This window comes from Amblyomma americanum, chromosome 6 (genome assembly GCF_052857255.1).
Source record: "Amblyomma americanum isolate KBUSLIRL-KWMA chromosome 6, ASM5285725v1, whole genome shotgun sequence".
NCBI classification, from domain to species: domain Eukaryota; kingdom Metazoa; phylum Arthropoda; class Arachnida; order Ixodida; family Ixodidae; genus Amblyomma; species Amblyomma americanum.
The window spans coordinates 118,082,287-118,102,054 of NC_135502.1; positions in this window are offsets into that span (position 1 = coordinate 118,082,287).

Consider the following 19,768-nt stretch of genomic DNA (forward strand, 5'->3'; position numbering starts at 1 on the left):
AGGAGAGGGTGTGGTAGAGTTCTTACCAAGAGACGGAACCCAAATTGAATTTGACTTAGCCTGGACCTCTGTGAGCCTGAGCGGGCACTCGTACTTTTTCCGAGGTATGCTTATACCTGTCCTTGCTTTCCACACGCTACAACTAACACTGCAAATTCGAATAGATGAAAATGAAGTTTATTCAAGTTTATTCGCCTTAAGAGGACGAAGAAGAAGTTCATAAATCGATCAGTAAGTAGTATGTGTCTTGGCCACTCCCCCGTAGTGGGTATGTGCCAGCAACGTCTGAGGCCTTCCTTCCTTCCTTCCTTCCAGTAAGTAGTACGGCGGCACTCAGCTGCAGTGGACGGTATGGAAAGGTCGTCTATACTTGATAGACGTTTTTAGCATACCGGAGCCGTAGTAGCGGAGACGTATACCGGTTTACCCGACCCCTCCTGCGCATGCGCAGTAACATAAGCGAGGTAGGCGGGTCCACCGAGCGTGGGCAGCCAGCGTCCGGTAAACCGATATACGTCTCCGCTAATACGATTCTGGTATCTCTAAACCTCTATGCTGTCTATATGTCTATGCGTCTATATTTCTATACGTCTATACTGTATGTATACGGATATACTGTCATTCGATTCGTAATTCGGCCAAACGTGAGAACTTAGTGAAGCAATTATGTCCTCCTTTGCATCCATTTTCATCCCGTGTACAACGTGCATGCTTCTGAAAGTCGCATATCAACGTAGGGACACAAATTTGTAAATCTAACTTGAGCGCACTGGATGCAAATTGAACAAACGGACATTTTACCGGTAGAACTCTGCTCTCATTTGTTTAATTTGCGTCACGGTTGTTTGCAATCATTATTTTGAGAAGCGATGACACGGGCGAGGAGCATTCCCAGGCTTGCCGTGCGCAGATCTATAACATCAGCGCCGGTTAGTGGTCTAAGGATCGAGGGTCAACTGGTTATGAAGCAGCCATAACGCCGTCAAGGGGTAATATATTCATACGTGCCATTGTGTAAGAAGAACAAGAAGCGCCTGCATCCGTGGAGAAAGAAGATGTTTCTCTCCCGCTCGCGCGCTCGGACCACTTAGAGACCGCCACAGTTTTACGTCTCGTCTCCGGAGGTTCTCCTTCGAATTGCTGGTAACATTTGGTGGAGCAGTGCTGGGAAACGCTTCCCGACTACTGCACTCCGCACAGCATCACAACGGACCTCACACCTGTCCACCAGCGACCCAGCCGCCGTATCCGCGGAGAGTCGCCTGAATTTGGACCCCTTCCCCCGCCTAAAAGAACGACGCAGCCTCGGCTACCGAGTCTAAGTGACGTGGCCACTGACACCGGGTCCCCGGCGCTGACCCAGCCTAGCCCGGTGAGTCCAACTGCCATGGCCACTGACCCCCGGCTCCTGGCGCCGATCCTTTGCCACCCACCGCGAACACCGCCATCTTTTCATGGTGTCGTTTTCGAAGACGCTGAGGTTTGGCTGAAGACCTTCGAGCGGGTCGCCCGCTACAACGGCTGGAGCGACGAGCGCAAGCTCCACAACGTATATTTTGCTCTGGAAGAATCTGCCCGGACGTGGTTTGAAAACCAGGAGTCTACCCTTCCCACCTGAGAGACGCTTTGCCAGAATCTCCTGGCTACATTCCCCAACGCTGAAGGCTGAAGCTGCTCTGCACTCCCGAAACCAGCGCACGAATGAAAGTATGCGCATGTACATCGAGGACATGGCCAGTCTATTCAAGCGTGCCGATCCCAACATGACTGAGGAGAAGCTTCGCCATCTGATGCGAGGGGTTAAGCAGGAGCTCTTCGGAGGCCTCGTACGCAGCCCACCCCGCACTGTAGCGGAATTTCTCACCGAGGCTACCACCATGGAGACGACGCTCCTACAACGGGCCCGCCAGTACCATCGGGATATCAACAGCATTGTGCCCGAAACCTTTTCGTCGTGCCTAGGCGGCAGTACAGACACATTGCGCGAACTGATTCGGTCAGTTGTCCAGGAGGAACTCCAACGGTTCCGTCTGCCCCAGGTTGCGCCTGGGCCCCTGGCAGCGCTGACAGAAGTCGTCAGGGACGAAGTGCGGCAGGTTGCGCACGCGACTCTTGTTCCCGAAGCGCCGCCCCAGTTCGATGCCCGACCCACATATGCATGCGTTGTACGTCACTCGGCTGGCTACGGTCCCGCTACTCCGACACCTGTCATGAGCAGCATTGGCACATGTCACGCAACCGCACCTGGCTCCGCTGTTCCCTCGACGTCTGCTGTCAGTAATACCACCCCATATTATGCAACTGCCCTTGCTACAGCTCAGCCACGTCCTCGGAAGTCAGATTTGTGGCGTACACCGGACCGTAGGCCTCTGTGCTACCACTGTTGGGAGCCCGGTCATCTCTACCGAGCCTGTCCGTACCGCCAAGTGGGTCTTCGCGGTTTCCGTCCTGACGCACCTTGTCCTCAGAACGATGAACGACCGCCTTAGATTGCGGAGCATCTCTGGCGCGCCAGGACCGTGTTTGCTCTGGAAGTCGCGAGTCCCGTTCGCCTTCGCCTCTCTGCTATCGTGCGTCCAGCCCCGGCCGCCAGAGTAGTTCCGCTGGCCGTCGCTCGCCCAGTCCTCGTCGGGAAAACTAACACCAGCGACCTCTGCAGGCAAGGCCGCTGACTTCGAGATGTGTCAAGATCCTGCATCGCGGAACCATCGAGCCGACGATACCTGGACAGAGAGAGGCAGCGACAGTAGCGGATATGCTGCATCCGATTTGCGGGTGACAATTGACGTCACTGAGGTTACCGCGCTGTTCGATACCGGTGCTGGTTATTCCGTTATGAGCCGTGCCTTTGCTGGAGACCTTAAAAAGGTTCTGACACCGTGGACGGGGACCCCCATACGCACCGCTGGTGGCCACTTAATTTTCCCTGTTGGCAAGTGCACGGCTAGGGTTGGAATTTGTGGTTTCATGTACGTTGGTGAATTTGTCGTGCTCTCTGAGTGTTCCAGAGACTTGATTTTGGGGATCGACTTTCTGCAGGCGAACGGTGCTGTGATTGACTTTACGGGCGCACGTGTCACGTTCTCGACCAAGCAGGCCGTGGCCCGTTTTGACTCCCGAGATCCTTGCAGCAACGCTCTGCGCATTGTCCAGAATGACGTCACGGTGCCACCGCGGTGCAGTGTCCTGGTACTCGTGCGGAACGACCTATTCCACTACTACGAGGGCCTGGCAGATGGCCAAACTCCACTGCTGCTTGAGCAGGGCCTTGTTGTTGCCCGAGGTCTCGTCCAGCTACGTGACAGCCGTACCAACGTCCTCCTGACCAACTTTTCCAACGAATGCCAGCACCGCGTCAGAGGCACGGCTATTGCCTTCCTTCACGACGTTGCTGAGGTCCCAGGTTTATGCACCGTGGGAGGACCCACTCCAGAGAATGCTGGCCCACACCACGCTCTTCAGTCAGTCAAAATAAATCCGACCTTGCCATCTGTTCAGAAGGATCTTCGGTCGGACCTCTTGGCAGACTTTGCGGACTGTTTCGCTACGTGTTCGAAGGTCGCCCGCACTCCACTCGCCAAGTACCGTATCATCCCTGATGCGACTGCGCCACCTAAAGTCACTGGAACGGGAAAAGTACCGCATTCGTTTTCTCTCGCCGCCGCGCCGGCGGGCCAAAGCGCGCGCGCTCCCGATTGGTTCTCCGCGGTGACGTGGTCATCCCCCGCCATAAATGGTCCGCTCGCTTCTTTCTCGGGGCCGCCGGCACACAGATCGTCCGGAGCATTACGCAGCACTTGCTCTTATGGGCCGAGATAAGCGTGCACAGCATTGCCAGTCGGCTAGTGACGCTTGCGCACTCATGCCTGCGTAGAGACTGCGCGCGGCCGTCGCTTCAGCGGCGCTGGACCAAATATGGAGGCTGGTTGCGGTACTTTTCCCGTTCCAGTGACTTTAACGCCACCCGTCTGCCAGCGCCCCTACCGTGTTTCGCCGATGGAGCGAGAAGCCATTAAAAATCAAGTTGCCGAAATGCTGGCGGATGATGTCATTCATCCGTCCACCAGCCCATGGGCATCGCCTGTGGTTCTTGTCAAAAAAAAAAGGACAACACTCTTGCGTTTCTGTGTTGACTACCGAAAACTTAATAATGTGACCAAAAAGGACGTTTACCCACTGGATAGACGACGCGCTCAACCGATTGCGGTACGCCCGCTACTTCTCGTCCTTAGATATTAAAAGTGGGTACTGGCAGATCGAAGTGGACGAAAGAGACCGGGAGAAGACAGCTTTCGTGACGCCCGACGGCCTCTATGAGTTTAAGGTGCTCCCATTTGGTCTGTGCTCAGCACCGGCCACGTTCCAACGCATGATGGACACCGTTCTCTCCGGCTTGAAGTGGCAGTCCTTCCTGGTGTACCTGGACGATGTCGTTATATTTTCGACCACGTTTGACCAACACTTGGAGCGGTTGCGCATTCTGCTACAAGCACTCAAATCCGCACAACTCACCATCAAAGCCGAGAAATGCAATTTTGGCTTTGAAGAACTTCGCTTTCTTGGTCACGTTGTCAGCGCACAGGGTGTTCGCCCGGGCCCTGACAAGACCGCTGCCGTCTCAGGTCTTCCACGCCCAAGTGACAAGAAGGCCGTTCGCCGGTTCTTGGGTCTGTGCTCGTATTATCGGCGCTTTGTTCAAGATTTCTCGCGAATCGCCGAACCGTTAAACTCACTGACTCGAGACGACACGCCGTTCGTGTGGGGAAGCGACCAAGAGGCTGCATTTGTCGAGCTTCGCAACCGTCTATACAACGTACTCCGATACTCGCCCATTTCGATGAACACGCTGCCACGGACATCCACACTGGTGCCAGCAATGTCTGCCTTGGTGCGGTGCTTATCCAGTGGCAAGACGGTGCAGAACGGGTCATCAGTTATGCCAGCCGAACACTTACGCGCGCCGACCAATTATTCTACGACGGAGAAAGAGTGCTTTGCAGTGATATGGGCCATCAGCAAGTTTCAGCCGTACCTCTACGGGCGACCCTTCCGTGTGGTAAGCGACCACCACTCCTTATGCTGGCTGACGAACCTCAAAGACCCCTAAGGACGCTTGGCTAGATGGAGCTTACGCTTGCAAGAATACGACTTAACAGTCATCTACAAGTCGGGCCGTAAGCATCAGGATGCGGATTGTTTGTCGCGTGCGGCTGTCACAATCGGTCCCGAGGAACCCGCCGATGATTTTCCTTTCCTGGGCGCTGTTAGTACCACCCAAATGGCACAGCTTCAGCGGGCGGACTCGGAGTTCGCGCCGCTCATCGATTGCCTCGAAGGCGTCGACGCTCGCATACCGCATGTTTTTCATCGCGGGCTCCACACCTTCACTTTACAATCTAGGGTTCTCTACAAACGCAACTTTCCCAGCAACAGAGAAGCGTTCCTGCTTGTCGTACCATCACAGCTGCGGCCAGAGATTTTGAGTGCCTGTCATGATGCCCCCTCCGCCGGCCATCTCGGAGTAAGTCGTACACTCGCGCGCATTAAGCAGAAGTATTATTGGCCGAGGTTACTCCCATCAGTGCGGGCCTACGTAAAAACATGCCGCGATTCCCAACGTCGTAAGTCTCCTCCGTTGAAACCAGCCGGATTTCTTCACGGCGTCGAAACACCGAAAACCCCTTTTCACCAAGTGGGCATGGACCTCCTCGGCCCTTTTTCGAAGTTTTCATCTGGAAAGCGTTGGATCGTCGTTGCCACCGACCGACTACCTGACACGGTACGCTAAGACCACGTCTCTTGTCGAAGACACTGCTGCTGAAGTGGCGCAGTTCTTCGTACACAACATTGTCCTCCGTCATTGAGCCCCCGCCGTTGTTGTTACCGACCGGGGAACTGCTTTCACTGCCCGCTTAACCCAGTCCGTGATGACTCTGACGCACACCAGCCATCGACGTGCTCGGCCTATTACCCACAGACAAACGGATTGGTAGAGCGACTTAACCGCTCTCTAGCCGACATGCTTTCTATGTATTTTGACGTCGAGCATCGAACTTGGGATACCATTCTTCCGTACGCAACGTTTGCCTACAACACCGCCCTGCAGGACACAACCCGACTGACCCCCTTTCAGCATGTCTTCGGTCGGCAAGTGACCACTCCGTTGGATGCTATATTGCCCGTTGACCCCTACTGCGACTCTGACGCTGACCTCGAAGCAGACACCTTCGTTCAGCGTGCTGAGGAAGCGCGGCAATCGGCACGCCTGCGAATTAACCGCCAACAGGATACTGACGCCGCTTAGTACAATCTCAGACGCCGCTTCGTCAGTTACACGCCTGGCGACTTGGTGTGGGCTTGGACACCTGTTCGTCGCCGCGGCCTTTCGGAAAAGTTGCTCCGCGGATACTTCGGCCCTTACAAAGTAGTGCGCATCGGCGATGTGACATATGCAGTTACTCCCGTCCAAGCGGCTTGCTCATCGCGCCGGTCGCACCGTACTGAAGGCGTGCACATTGTTCGCATGTAGCCTTACCACGACAGACTCCCTGACAGAACAGCGGTTCACTGCAGGCGTATTTTGCTGGTATTTCCCTCCTAGCCGCATCGTGGCGATGCTGCAGAAGAGGGGGCAGTGATACGTGCCACTGTGGAAGAAGAAGAAAAAGCGCCTCCATCCGTGGAGAAAGAAGATGTTTCTCTCCCGCTCGCGCGCTCGGACCACTTAGGGACCGCCACAGTTTTACGTCTCGTCTCCGGAGGTTCTCCTTCGAATTGCTGGTAACAATATTGATACGAAGAGAAAGAAGAGGACAGTGGCGCGGGACGGAGTGCTCGCGCTAGGCCCACAGCCATTAAATCACATTTTCATCTGTCATCATGTCGTCCCGCACCTTGGCTTGCCACCTCGTATCATTTGGTGTGAGATGCGGGTTCCTCATCGTCATCCTGGTCACTGGAGCATCGCCGCCTTCTGCTCGCCTTCGTCGTCGGCCGAGGGGACCTGGACTCCGGCGCCCGGCTCAACCCCAGCTCGAACTGACCCGAACCGACCAGCCGCTTTTCCACGCCCCGTCCCCAGCCCCGACCACAAGACACGATGACTAGGACCAGATGAACTATGACCCGACGACGACACGAACCAAGACGGCACACCCGCCTAAGCTGTCTGGCGAGTCCGTAAACCTTAACGTTGAGCTCCAGGCTACCGACTGCTGGGCTTGAAGCTCCGGAGGCAACCGTTCATCAAATCATCTGGTTCATTTTGGTGACAAGCCTTTCACCTTCTATCCTTTCTGAGCAGGCTCATCGTCACCTCACGAATCAGAATTCATGAAATCGATCGGGACGATCGCTCGGAGGACTCTGGTAATGTTACGAAGACGAAGAGGACAGCGGCGCGGGACGGAGCGCTCGCGCTAGGCCCACAGCGATTAAATCATTTCATCTGCTATCATGTCGTCCTGTTCCTTGGCTTGCCACCTCGTAACAATATCTTCGCCTACCGCGCGAGCATAGATTCAGCATATAGCGTCAGCTTCTATCGCTACCGAAAGACGATAGCTACGCACGAGCGCTGTGTGCATGCGCACATAGCCTAGAGAGTTTCGGCACAGCGGTACTATTTACCATCCCCGCTTGCCGAGGCCGATAACCATTCATGCGCATGCGCAGATAACCCCTGCCAGCTGCGGGCACACCTGCTGTGTCGGGACTATCGGCGCCTGCGCGTTGGGCCTCGTAGTACGCCCTAAAGCGACATGGACACTTTATAGCGTATGTGCGGAGCGCCTGCGCGCCGCGCCGCGACGGGCGTAGAGAAGGGGCATGCACCTGCCTCCATGCTTCTGGTGCTGACTCGTTCCCCCTCTCGAGCCGACGGAAAGAATTTCAAGGCGTGAAGAAAAGGGGTTTGGGGGCCGCTCAACGAGACTTAAACCACGAAGAAAAGTGGAGGGAACCTGAAAGAGCTTCAAGCCATGAAAAAAAAAGAGTCCCCGAGAGCCCCGCGGTCCTCCGATTGTTGTAAACCGGACCCCGCTCCCGACGCGCGCGCAAGCGCCCTTGCGCAGGCGCGAATATCTGATATGTACAGATATCTGCGCCCCGCTAGGGCCTGCTCGCGCCTCGCGCATGCGCAGATGGACTGCACATCTCCAACCAAAATTTTAAAATTTTGATTGGAGATGTGCAGTTTATTATAAGTCTTCAAACCCAACCGGACAGGAAAATCTGTCAAAATGTTTAGTTTTCAATCTATCCGTGCAGATAGACTCCAGCGTACGCCCGTGCGCGCAGGCGCTCCGCCCGTATGCATAGGATGTGCCCATCGATTTCGGGCGTAACACCGGCGGTATACGGTAAGCTAAAACTCTATACTTTTTTAGTAAAACTACTCAGCACACTTCTACTGCACCGTCACTACCTTTATCAAGCCTGTAAAGGAATTGCGCATGCGGGTGCCGCGCGTCCGAAGCTAATGCCCAACGGTATACATCGCACTGTAAAGCTGACTTGTTAAGAAATCCAGGGATCAATTGTCTCGTGCCTTACTGAACATAACGATCAAGGAACGATATTTAGGAGCAATATTGAGCTGAATTTTGGTCGCTTTTTATCCCGAGTTCAAATCTCTCTGCCGTGCGCTCTTGTTGAGAATAAAATTGGGGCTTTTTATCCGCCTAAGGTGGAGGCTGGGCGCACTTAAGCTGGAGTTCCGCCCACATGGAGCCCTCTTCAGATTTGCTTAGACTGAAGAGGGCTCGCTTAAACGCTCGCTGTTATGGTACTGTTTCAAAACACTTTGTCTAGCAAAAAACTCGGGATGGTCTTGAGCCCTGGTATAAGAAAAATTAGAATCTGCGCGAAAATGAATACCATTACATGCAGGTTTTTCGGGAACCGAGGCAGATTTCAAGAAATCAGCAATTAGTCCAGATTAATCCTGTGTTTGCGTAAGACATTGAGATGAAGGCACTAGCTGCTGAACACGTTATAGCCTCTACCGTCACCACGCCCCAAAAATGCCTGCTCAAAAAAATCTGAAATGGAGCTAATACCTTGTTTTGTGCCTAATTCTCGATAAATTGTTTGGAGATAAATTCCTACTTTATTGTCAATCAGCTGACCAAGAGTGACTGGCGGCTGTGCGTATGCCAGGTGAGGTCTGATCACGATTTCATGGATTCCTCATAGGAAAACCGCAGCGATTCTCACCTCACTAACCGTCGAAAATGTTTTATTTTATTTCTTTTTATTGTATTTATTTTGTAAATTATAGCCCAGTATTTCCAATTCATTGCAAAGCTCAGCGAACTTTCTTTTTAGTGCCTAAGCTCTAATTCGATGGGTACCAACCTTGAGCAAAATCATCCGTTGTCGCATTTTCTGTTCGCCCAGCTCCAGCGCTCCGTCGCGCGGCACGGCCGCTCATCGTCCTCTTCTACGCAGCAAAAATCCGTGGTGGTGGTGGGGAACAACTTTATTAATCCGTGATTTCGCTCTGATTATGAATGTAGTAAACATTCTCTCTAGTTCTTGCTTCTAGACACTCACAGCAGACTTCGAAAGGCATCCATCCGAAGTAGTGACCAACGTTTGCGACAGATAGTAAAAAAAAGAAAAACTCTCTACTTAAAGGGGCACACCATTAATAGGTGAATTGATGACTCAATAATTCATAGCTCAGAAAAATGAATAACTCTGCGGCTTCACGGATTCCTTTTTCTTTCAGTGTAGTAATAATCTTGCGCTTGTCTGTGTTTCCGAAGTACTGCCTGTTATGAGCACGAACTTTCTTGCAACCAGCGTATTGTACAGTTAGTTACCTGTCATTTAATTACACCTTTCCAGGAGCGCATATCGCGGGTTAATTCTTTCCTTACGGTTCGTTTTAAGGGAAGCTGGATCACTTTTCGGGGCTTCTACGATATTCAATGATTAAAATCTACATAAAGTGTCGGTAAAGCAAGGCAAGCTCTTTCGTTCTTTTTTGCGTTAGCATTTAAAAATGTAGTATAATCGACGATTAAATCACAGGCTTCTCCTCCCAGCATTTGAGGAGCGCGGAGGATGAATGGATGGATGGACGGACGGACGGACGGACGGACGGGTGGATGGATGGATGGATGGTTGGAAAAAGACTTTATTTGCGACAAAGTGTTCTTGACCTTTACAGATCACTGGGCGCCGTGGTAGGTCCAGGATGCCGCTCCTGCCATCGTGGCTCGGCGTACGAGACATTGTGGAGGTTCCTCGTCCTGGCTGGCCAGCAAGTACTCCAACTGCCTCACACTCGGGTGGTCTATTCTAGGTTCTAAGTCTGCCTTTGGGCAGGTCCATGTGACATGCTCTAGTGTAGGTTTACCCTGGCACCACGGACGTTCGTCTACATATTGTGTAGGGAAAATATTGTGTAGTTTGTGCAGGTGCGGGTAGGTACCGGTTTGTAGTCTGCGGGAGTCTACCGCCCCCTTCTTGGTTAGCATTTTACGTAGGACTGGGTAGCGTTCCCGCTGACCCCTGTAATTATCGAGTATGTCTCGGGGTCAAAGGTGCCCGTGGTGCAAATTGTTGAGTCTGCTCGGTTGACGTACCTTCGAGCTAACTCGTCTGCTGCCGCGTTGCCTCTCATCCCCTCATGTCCCGGAACCCATACTGTATTATGTTTAGTGTTTATGTGTCTTCTCGTCGTGTGTAGAATATGACTGGCGATGCTGTCGATCCTGCCTCTTGTGTAGTTTCTGCATGCTTGTTTGCAGTCCGTCACTATAGTGAGGTCTTGCCCAGTTGCGTTGTTACGATCTTTGTAACAGACGAAGGAGCGCGGAGAAGCTCATTGACGACGTCACGTAGTAGTAGTAGTGGTTTATTCAAATAATAATAAAAAGGAAGGGTAAGACTTTTGCTAGCCCCGGCATCTGCCATCGATACTGAAGCACCTGAGCATGGGCAGCGGAAATAAAGGATAGCAGGCAGAATGGAAAAGTGAAATGAAAGAGGTGAGTATACAGGAAGAGAGGATAGAGGGAGAGGTAATATACACAAACTATTTACACAATAAGAAATTTGTCCAGGTTTCCCGTACGGAGAGATTTTAAATTTCGTCCGCCTTGCCCACGACTAGCCGTGCGTCGTCGGATACCGCCAAATACTCCGCAGGCGCTGCCTTAGATGGCTTTGATTTTTTGGCGCTGCAGTCAGAGAAGGCGTTTTGTGATGTAAATGTACCGGTACCGCAGATGAAGTCACCATTCCCGCGCTGTGCGCTGCTGAGAAGCCTGAATGCCGGCGCGGTTTCAATAGGCGATGGCGGCACCATTTCTAAACCTAGCCCGAATATACTTCGCGTGCTTTACCTCAAATTCTATATATTCGACGCGCTTAAATGTGTCGACAAAAACCGTCACCTCTCTCGACCAATGAGAGAATTTCGTTACAGAAAAACCAGAATTTTTTTCTGAGACGGCAGCCTAAATGCTATCCCATTAATAGAAGTAAAACTCACGGCTGGGTGTTCAAGGAAATCTGCGGGCAGGATGCCCGTGACGATTCGCGTTCGCTTAGTAAAAGAGGAACTTGAGCCTAAACGGGGTCTGAAAGGGGTTCTGATAAAGTTTCGGTTTCCTGGGGTGTTAATGGACGTCACTTCACGAATATCCTCCAAAATGATTCTTTTTTATGCGCTTTGTAGTAGCTGAGTTGTCTGTAGTCAAAGGTGAATTGGCCCTCCTTCGCCAGCCCCACCGCCGGGGCAGAGCTTCCTGACCCGCCAAAGCTACTCCGCTTATTGGCCGCAGCCATGGTAGCTGTTTGACGTCTGAGAGAATCGAACCAATAGCCACCTCTGAACCGGTGTACGTAATTGAGAGCATGAAAAAGTCGCCGGAAAGGGCTCGCTATACTTTCGCGCGTGATTGTGGGCTTTCTGTTGCTTGCATAAGTGTGTTACCTTTTACAGGTGTTCATGAAAGCTCAATGCAGTAATTGAGCGAGTTGTGCTCTCCTCGGAAGGTGTCTCATAGCCGTTATAAGCTTTTCGAGATATAAAACGTCTTCAGGTGCACTTTAAGTGGTGAAGGAGTCGGGGTAGTTGCTTCTCGACGACTAATACCGCACAGTTGTGCGGTAATATATTTCTTGATTGTTACTTTTTTGTGCACGTAAACTTTTCGGATTAACGCGCCTTCGACGTGAACAGAGTAATAGCGCGCAAAGTACGAATCTAAATATTATTGGTGACGAATAAATTCAGAATTACAAAGTGAACATTCCGGGCATTGTTACAACCTTTGCAAATTTTCAAATTGCAATGCGTGGCCGCCCTGCTGGTAACAGCACAGTTGTGCACTTTTTTGGTAATATCGTGGGGGCGTCGGCTGAAGTGTCGCACTGCTACCCATGATGCGGACCCGAGCTGCGAAACTAGTAGCATGGGCGAAATGGGCACTGAGCGCGTGAGCATACTGTAGTCTGTGTCGCTGCACAGAAAGGAGTAAAAAGAAAGGAGAGATAGCTGTCCTCTAGCGCACTCCCTTTTATGAAAAGGGAGTGCGGCAGAGGACAGCCTATTCCCTTTTTACACCCATTCAGGTGTACTCGCATTTCAAGTGTATACAGAGCTTTCAAGCTGATCTAAACTTAATTTTTCTCTTTGCGAGGATGTTGCGCTAACTGACGTCACAATAAACTCGCGTGAACAGAATGCTCTATATACTGAAAACATTTGTAGCCGCCTAAAGTTCATAGCAGGTGCGTGTGCTCACGCAAGTTTGTGCGCGCGTGCGTGCGTGCGCGTCTGCTTTCGTGTGCAAATCCTCCCGTTCGTTCAAATCATTAGGTTCTGTCATTAGGGGGCTACTCACTGTTTTATTCAGTGCGCGTAATCAGCAGCCGGCAATCAAACTCGATACTATAAGCACCAGGCCTTGCGCGTTTCTTTTCCTCGATGCCCGACCCTCAGTTAAGACGCGTGCAACAGTCGCCAAACGACAGGATTTGTGCGTTCCCTCCCGCATTTTGATAGAAAAGCCAAGATCGCAGGTGAGACTCGCAAGCTGCGGGCCCTCACGTTTCTGTGAGCGAGCCACGCTGCATCCGCCGAGGCCGCGCCCCAAGGATCGCGCAGCTCCTGGACACCGCGCGCGGTTCTAATGCAGCAACGTAATGGCGCCAAGCGATTGCCTGTAAGTATACGTGCTGAAGCATATCTATGCAACGTCCGGCTTATATAGAACCACCCCAACACGGGACATGCCTTGTCCAGACGGGGCCCTGCGCCCGCTTCCAAAATTAGACGGAATCAAAGTTCGCCAAGTTTGAAAAGAGCCGTTTCCACCGGCGTGGTCTCGCGAAGGCCGGCGAAACGGAACGGCGATTGCGATAAACGCGTCCAATAAATAAACATTACGCAATCAGCGAACCGTTAATGATGGCGCCGCTTGTTTCCGGTGCCCCAAGTTGGGGACGCCTGCGCTTCGATATACGTGCGCCAAGTGGCCTTGATCTGTTACTGTTTCTCTTTTCTTTGAAATGTTTGCTGCGAAAAGCGTTGGGTTTATTTTCCTGGCAGTGTTAGTATCTAGAAAGCAAGGCGGCACTTCACATGGACTGCGTCACTGCACCGGATGCCGAATGTACACAGAAATCCAGTACCAAAAAAAGTTCGACAGCGACACTTACGATATGCTTACGTTTGGGAATGCAAAAGAATTACTGTCCCATGGGTGAATTGTTTACGCGTTATGTCTGTACATGCCTTGGAGTTCTTTTCTACGAGTCTGCGTATTGGTTGCGCACCAGGCCGCAAAGGTCCGGACCCTCTTGCTGCACGGCTATGAGGTTGACCGTGTTTGCACGTCGTTTACGCAAGACGTTTGGTTGCTTGGGACGACCATACGCGCACACGCGCGCATGACACCACCCGCAACGCTGCACGACGAACGCTAACATCACAATTTTGATACGAAAGTCTCGGAGGGCATACGATTGAAGGTGCACATGTCGTCGGTTCGAATCTCCGTCGCAAGCTGTAGCCTCCAACTTGACTAGCAGATAAAAACTGTATATACGAAACGAGAAATGCTCGCCTTGCTGTGTGAGTCGTACGGCCGCTTGATGTCGTCACCATATTTTTGACCGGTTACATATCAAACATGACCACCATACGATATAACGGGTTCGAGTGCTTCAACTATGGAGACACGCCCTCTACGTTCAACCCCTTCCGACTAAGATGAACAAGGAGGACCATAATGGCCGGCGCCAGGCGCGGGCGGATGCCCTGCACCGCCACTATGGCTCAAAGAAACACGTCTTCTACGTCGACGTTGCAGGCCCCTATCACTCCAGGGGGGATGGTACACGACTGTAGTCATACACGAGGGAAAACAGGTGGACGGCCTCTCGTTCAGAGCGCCCAGCTCAACTCACGCGGAGGAGGTAACGATCGCCCTCACAGCCTCTCATCCCGACTCTAATTTCATCCTCACAGAGTCTCCCGGAGCCTGTCGTAACTTTGAGTTTGTTGGATCACTCATCGCTCAATCATATGGGTCCCCGGCCGCCAAGGCATGCCAGGTAACGAAGCCGCCCATGAGGCAGCCCGCGCACTCACTTACCGGGCACCAGGCGTTTCATGGGCGGACCTTAACTTAGATCACAGCCCTCTTCTTTCTTTTTTAAAGATATTACTGAGCACTATCGTGCCGAACACCGGCGCTATCCGGTTCCTATGAAGGTACTGGGTAAAGCTGGCGGTCGAACTCTCCTTAGGCTCTTCATAAACACCCTGATGTGCCCGGCGGTTCTCAAGCACTTTGACTCTTCTTTTGACGGCCGCTGCTCATCATCTGTGGGGAGGTGGGCAACACCTTTCACATGGTTCGGGCATGCAGGCAAAATACTTCTCTTCCCCATCACCCCTTCCCCTACCCGAGAGCACTGGGAGGCAGCTCTGCTTGGCTGCCAGGAACTATCGGCCCAGCAGGCTCTGCTTAGGCGGACCTGCGCAGCGGTCAGGACCAACGGGGTCCCGGGATGAGGGACTCGGCCTTCTATTGTAAGGGGCGAGACCCACTAGGGGCCTCTTTTCGAGCACCTCTCTTTACATATAGATAAATAAATGCTTTTCACCACAGCCACCACATTCTCCATTTTCTGACAAAGGGCTGATATTGAAGACCTGCAAAAGTGTAACTAAGAGAGATGGAATAATGGAAATGTGACACGTTGAGAGGCGGAGAGAGTATGTTACGAAAAAAATTGTTCTTAGGTTTCTGATCGTTTCCTTCCTTGGATATAGCTCAAAACTTTTCAGTCACCCCTCGCCACACACCTGTGGTTTGTGGGTTCGTACACACACGAAGATGACATAGTAATTACTCGCTAATTATCCTCGTGATTTTAATGCGATAACATAAGGGGTTCAGTTCTAGAGAAAAGATGGCATCCGTCCGTCTATGCCATCAGAAAGTAGGTGGCCCCCTGCCATGGCTGGCCGGTGGAAACCTGCCCCCATGGCAGGTGGCAATGAAATACAAAGCAATGTGATTGCCCCCTGCCCAGCATGGCACTGCGCATGGTCGAAGGATAGACAGCCTCTCGAAGAACTATCTGTGCAGAAATGAACCTTACGGTAGCTCTGGCACCTGCCGCGGTTGCTCAGTGGTTGGGGTGCTCGCCTACTGAGTCGGAGAACACGGGTTCGAACACGACCACTGCGGCCGCGTTTCGATGGAGGCGAAACGCAAAGGCGCCTGTGGTGGTGGTGGTGGTGGTGGTGGTGGGAAACATTTATTCTCAAGCAATACAGAGGGATGCAAACCCCCTAACATGGCACGAGGCAACCCTTGCGGGGCTGCCCTGACAGGGCAAAGGACAGCCCTTGGAGGGCTATCCGCTTCAGGGCGTCGGTAATTATCCGGCGCTGGTCAGCAGCAGCGGAACTGGCCAGGAGAGTCTCCCAGTATGATTCTCCCGTGATTAGGGATGTGGGAAGGAAGGACATGTGAGGATAACGTAAAGAAAGTCTCCCGGTTTCCCGCAGTGCTTACAGGAAGAGATGAATTGAAAAGTGTCCGTGTGCTGTGCGATGTCAGTGCACGTTAAAGATCCCCAGGTGGCTGAAATTACTGCGGAGCCCTCCACTATGGCACCTCTTTCTTTTTTTCTTCTTTCACTCCCACCTTCCTCCCTTTTCTTACGGCGTGGTTCGGATGTCCACCGACATACGTGAGACAGTTACTGCGCCAATTATTTCCTCAAAAACCAAGTTTTTTTCGGGCAGAGCACCCGCCGCGGTGGCTCAGTGGTTAGGGCGCTCGGCTACTGATCCGGAGTACGCGGGTTCGAACCCGACCGCGGCGGCTGCGTTTTTATGGAGGCAAAACACCAAGGCGCCCGTGTGCGATGTCAGTGCACGTTAAAGATTCCCAGGTGGTCGAAATTATTCCGGAGCCCACCACTACGGCACCTCTCTCTTCCTTTCTCCTTTCAGCTGGGGCAGCGAAAAAAAAGGATATCAGGCAGAATGGAGAAATGAAGTGAAAGAAGTGAGGGTACAGGAAGAGAGGATAGGGAGAGAAGTAATATGTGCAAACTATTTACACAATAAGAAATGTGTCCAGGTTGTGCGCGTGATTAGTTCATGATGGAGGAATTAAGACGCGCACAGGACTTGTGTGGCTACAACTGGAGTGGGGCGTCCAGGTATTAATCGTTCAAGGTAGAACTCGCGGAGCGTTTGGTCACTGCGTGTAACTACCTGGCGGAGAACAGACGGGACGTCAAGCCCGTCTGTTTCAGGAATGCACAGAGGCTCACGAAGGTTCGCTCGCGGGTGCACGCTGATATGCTTGGGTATCGGGACCGAGGTCTTCACCGCATGACGATGAACTCTGCAGACGACGGAGGGAAGCCTTCAGGAGGGTTGGTAAACTTGAAGGTTTATTTACATATTTACAACAGAAGCAGGGAGACCAAAAGTCAGAGATGAAGTGCTGTAAAACCAGCCAAATTGCGGCTTAAATACAGTGGATATTCCCTAGGCACCTAGCTAGGGAAACCGGTGGCTGATCAAGCGTCCAATGGGCAGACAGACTCTTCATAGCCTCCGCCCTAACCCGGTGACCGCTCCGCCCTCACAAACACGTGCACAGCCGATAAGGAATCCTGGCGCCTTGATGTCCTGGAATGCTGTTTTCGACGCGTTGACCAGGTGCATAAGGTCGTGCATAAGGCTTTGCAGGCGGTGATCCCCTCCGTGGGAAAGATGCGTCCTGACGGCCCCGTGAATTCCAGAGGGTAATGAATCAGCCGTGTCCGCCCCCGCTTTGTCTGGCCGCGCAGGTGCGAGCGAGGAGCAGGGTCCGGCGCCTTTGTTTGGGTCTTTCTGCCGGTCCACGTGAGGGCGCAGTTCGGGAGAAATGCCGCATTCCATACTCCGGACGAAGGGATGAGAGGCCTTTCGTCACAGCTCACCGTCGCCAGGAGCCGTTCCTAATCCTCTTCTCAGGACGACAGCACCTTTGGTCAAACATAGTTCGATGGCGCCTGCCGGGCTCGTCTGTTCCCGCTGTCGGGGCCTCCGATCACAGCAACGCACTGCCCTGCGGCCACAATAGCGTCTCGAGGGAGTCTGGTAGTATGACCAGCGCCATATAGGCCGCAAGCATATCTCTACGAGCATCGGCGAACGCGGCACAGTGAAGGAGCAGGTGTTCTAGTGTTTCCACTGCACCGCATCCGTCACACACATCACTCGTCGCGATTCCGTGACGCTCCCGTCGTTCCCCGGGCCACACGGAGCCAATGCGCGCGCGGAGGATCATTACACGTTGTGACCGTGTAAGTGCGCGACAGCCGGTGACACTGTCGATGCGCACACCTCCTGTGATGCGTGGGTCGGGGTGCTGCTTTCGGAGATGGTCTTGGATGGCCGCACGCACGTCTTCCAGCGCAAGGGGCAGATCGCTGGCAGGTAGTTGATGTGCAGCGGTCGCGAGGTCATCAGCTTCTTCATTGCCGGCGATGCCGCAGTGACCGGACACCCACTGTGGACGCACGGCACGTCCTCTCTGCGCGAGCGAATTTCCAGCACTAGTGGTGTACCGTGGCCGTTAGATTGCAGGCGGCTGAGGGCGGCGCGGGAGTCGCACAGCAGAGCACTCCCGGGCGGCGGAGGGCCGAGGGTGAGCAGTAGGACCAGCCCTAGCCAGATCCCCATCAACTCCGCCGTGGTGAAGGAGCCCAGGAAGGTTGCGTGCTGCTGGCTGTGCAGTCGCAGGGCGAGGATGGTAGCCGCCGCTGCAAGGGAGCAGCTGTCGCGGGCCACTCAGCCATCGGTGTACACGGAGCTCCTGGAGCTCTTCGTGTATGACGGCTCTGGCCAGCTGCTGCACATCACTGAGGGGTGTGATCCGCTTTCCCGCAATGCCGACGATCTCTCGCTGTACCTCCGAGGCAGCAGGCCAGGGCGCGCAGGAGCCGTAGGGGGTGGGCCTTGAATCAATTGCTCATGCTCGAGCAGCGCCGCGCCCATTCGTGAGCGCGGGTGCGAGCGCATATGCTGCAGCAGCGAGCCGCCGTCCGTTGCGCGGTATTAATGTCATTTGGGTACATTTTTGCCAATAGATAAGGGCGAAGGAAGAACCCCCTTTGGAATCTTCTCCAGGCGGTCGCTTGCCAACGTTTTGTCATGTGCCGTAGTGGAAGGCTCCGGGATAATTTCGACCACCTGGGGATCTTTAGCGTGCACTGACATCGCACAGCGCACGGGCGCCTTTGCGTTTCGCCTCGACCGAAACGTGACCGCGGCGGTCGGGTGGAAGTCGCATTAGGACTCAACACGATCTATGAATCAATGAAACAGAGGGGTGTACTTGTCCGCGAGAGATCTCAAATATTATGGCACTGCACTCTTGGGCGTCGTTTCCGTACTTCATCGCCAAAGTGGTGAGACGGTCGTGAACCATGCGTCCGGCGAGTATTAGATCTCGAGGTCGCCGTTAAACGTGCGGTTGACGAAGGCCGCTCCGGTGCACAGTGAATGTATAACATCTAATATTCTCGCCGCCTTGTTTCAACGATTTAGAGCAGCTCTCCCCTTATGAAACCTTGCTGACCGAGCAAATAAATTTGACTGTCTCCTTTAGCGCTGGCCAAAATCTCCGGCTTTAACTATCCCGCTGCTATCGATGTAACAAGTGCTGTCAAAGCGGGCAGCGTCAAGCGCCCTCGGCAAACTGCCGCACACGACGCCCCTTGGCCACTGCGCTAATCCTTTCGGCTGCGGGTGTGCTCCTGAAGAAGCGACCGAACGCGTGCGTCGAATCTGTTCGAAGGCATCCTGGCCGCTACCAGGTCATGGCTTCAGCGCGCTCCCTCGCTGACCGCTTAAAAGAATTCGAACGTATTTATTCGAAGGACGAAGGGGACGCGCAATTCGTTCCTGCATGCGCGCGGAAAGATAGCGCAAATCCTCGAGCGGTGGCATTAAGCTGCGGTTGTGAACCACAAGCGCTCTGTGTACACGTCGTCAGAAGGTAGCGAGGATCCCAGTTCAGCGGGTTCGCCGCCTAGCGTCGCAGTACACTCCGGGGATGACAAACGCGGCAGGCGTCGCGCGCAGGCGTCCGGAATCCCAAAACGAGCGGCCGCTGGCGTGCACGCAATGCCGAGCACGTTTCCAGGACAGCGTCTCTGTATTGGCCTCGTACTATGCAGTTGACGCCCATAGCGCTTTTAACGACTGCGCCGTACTATACGCGCT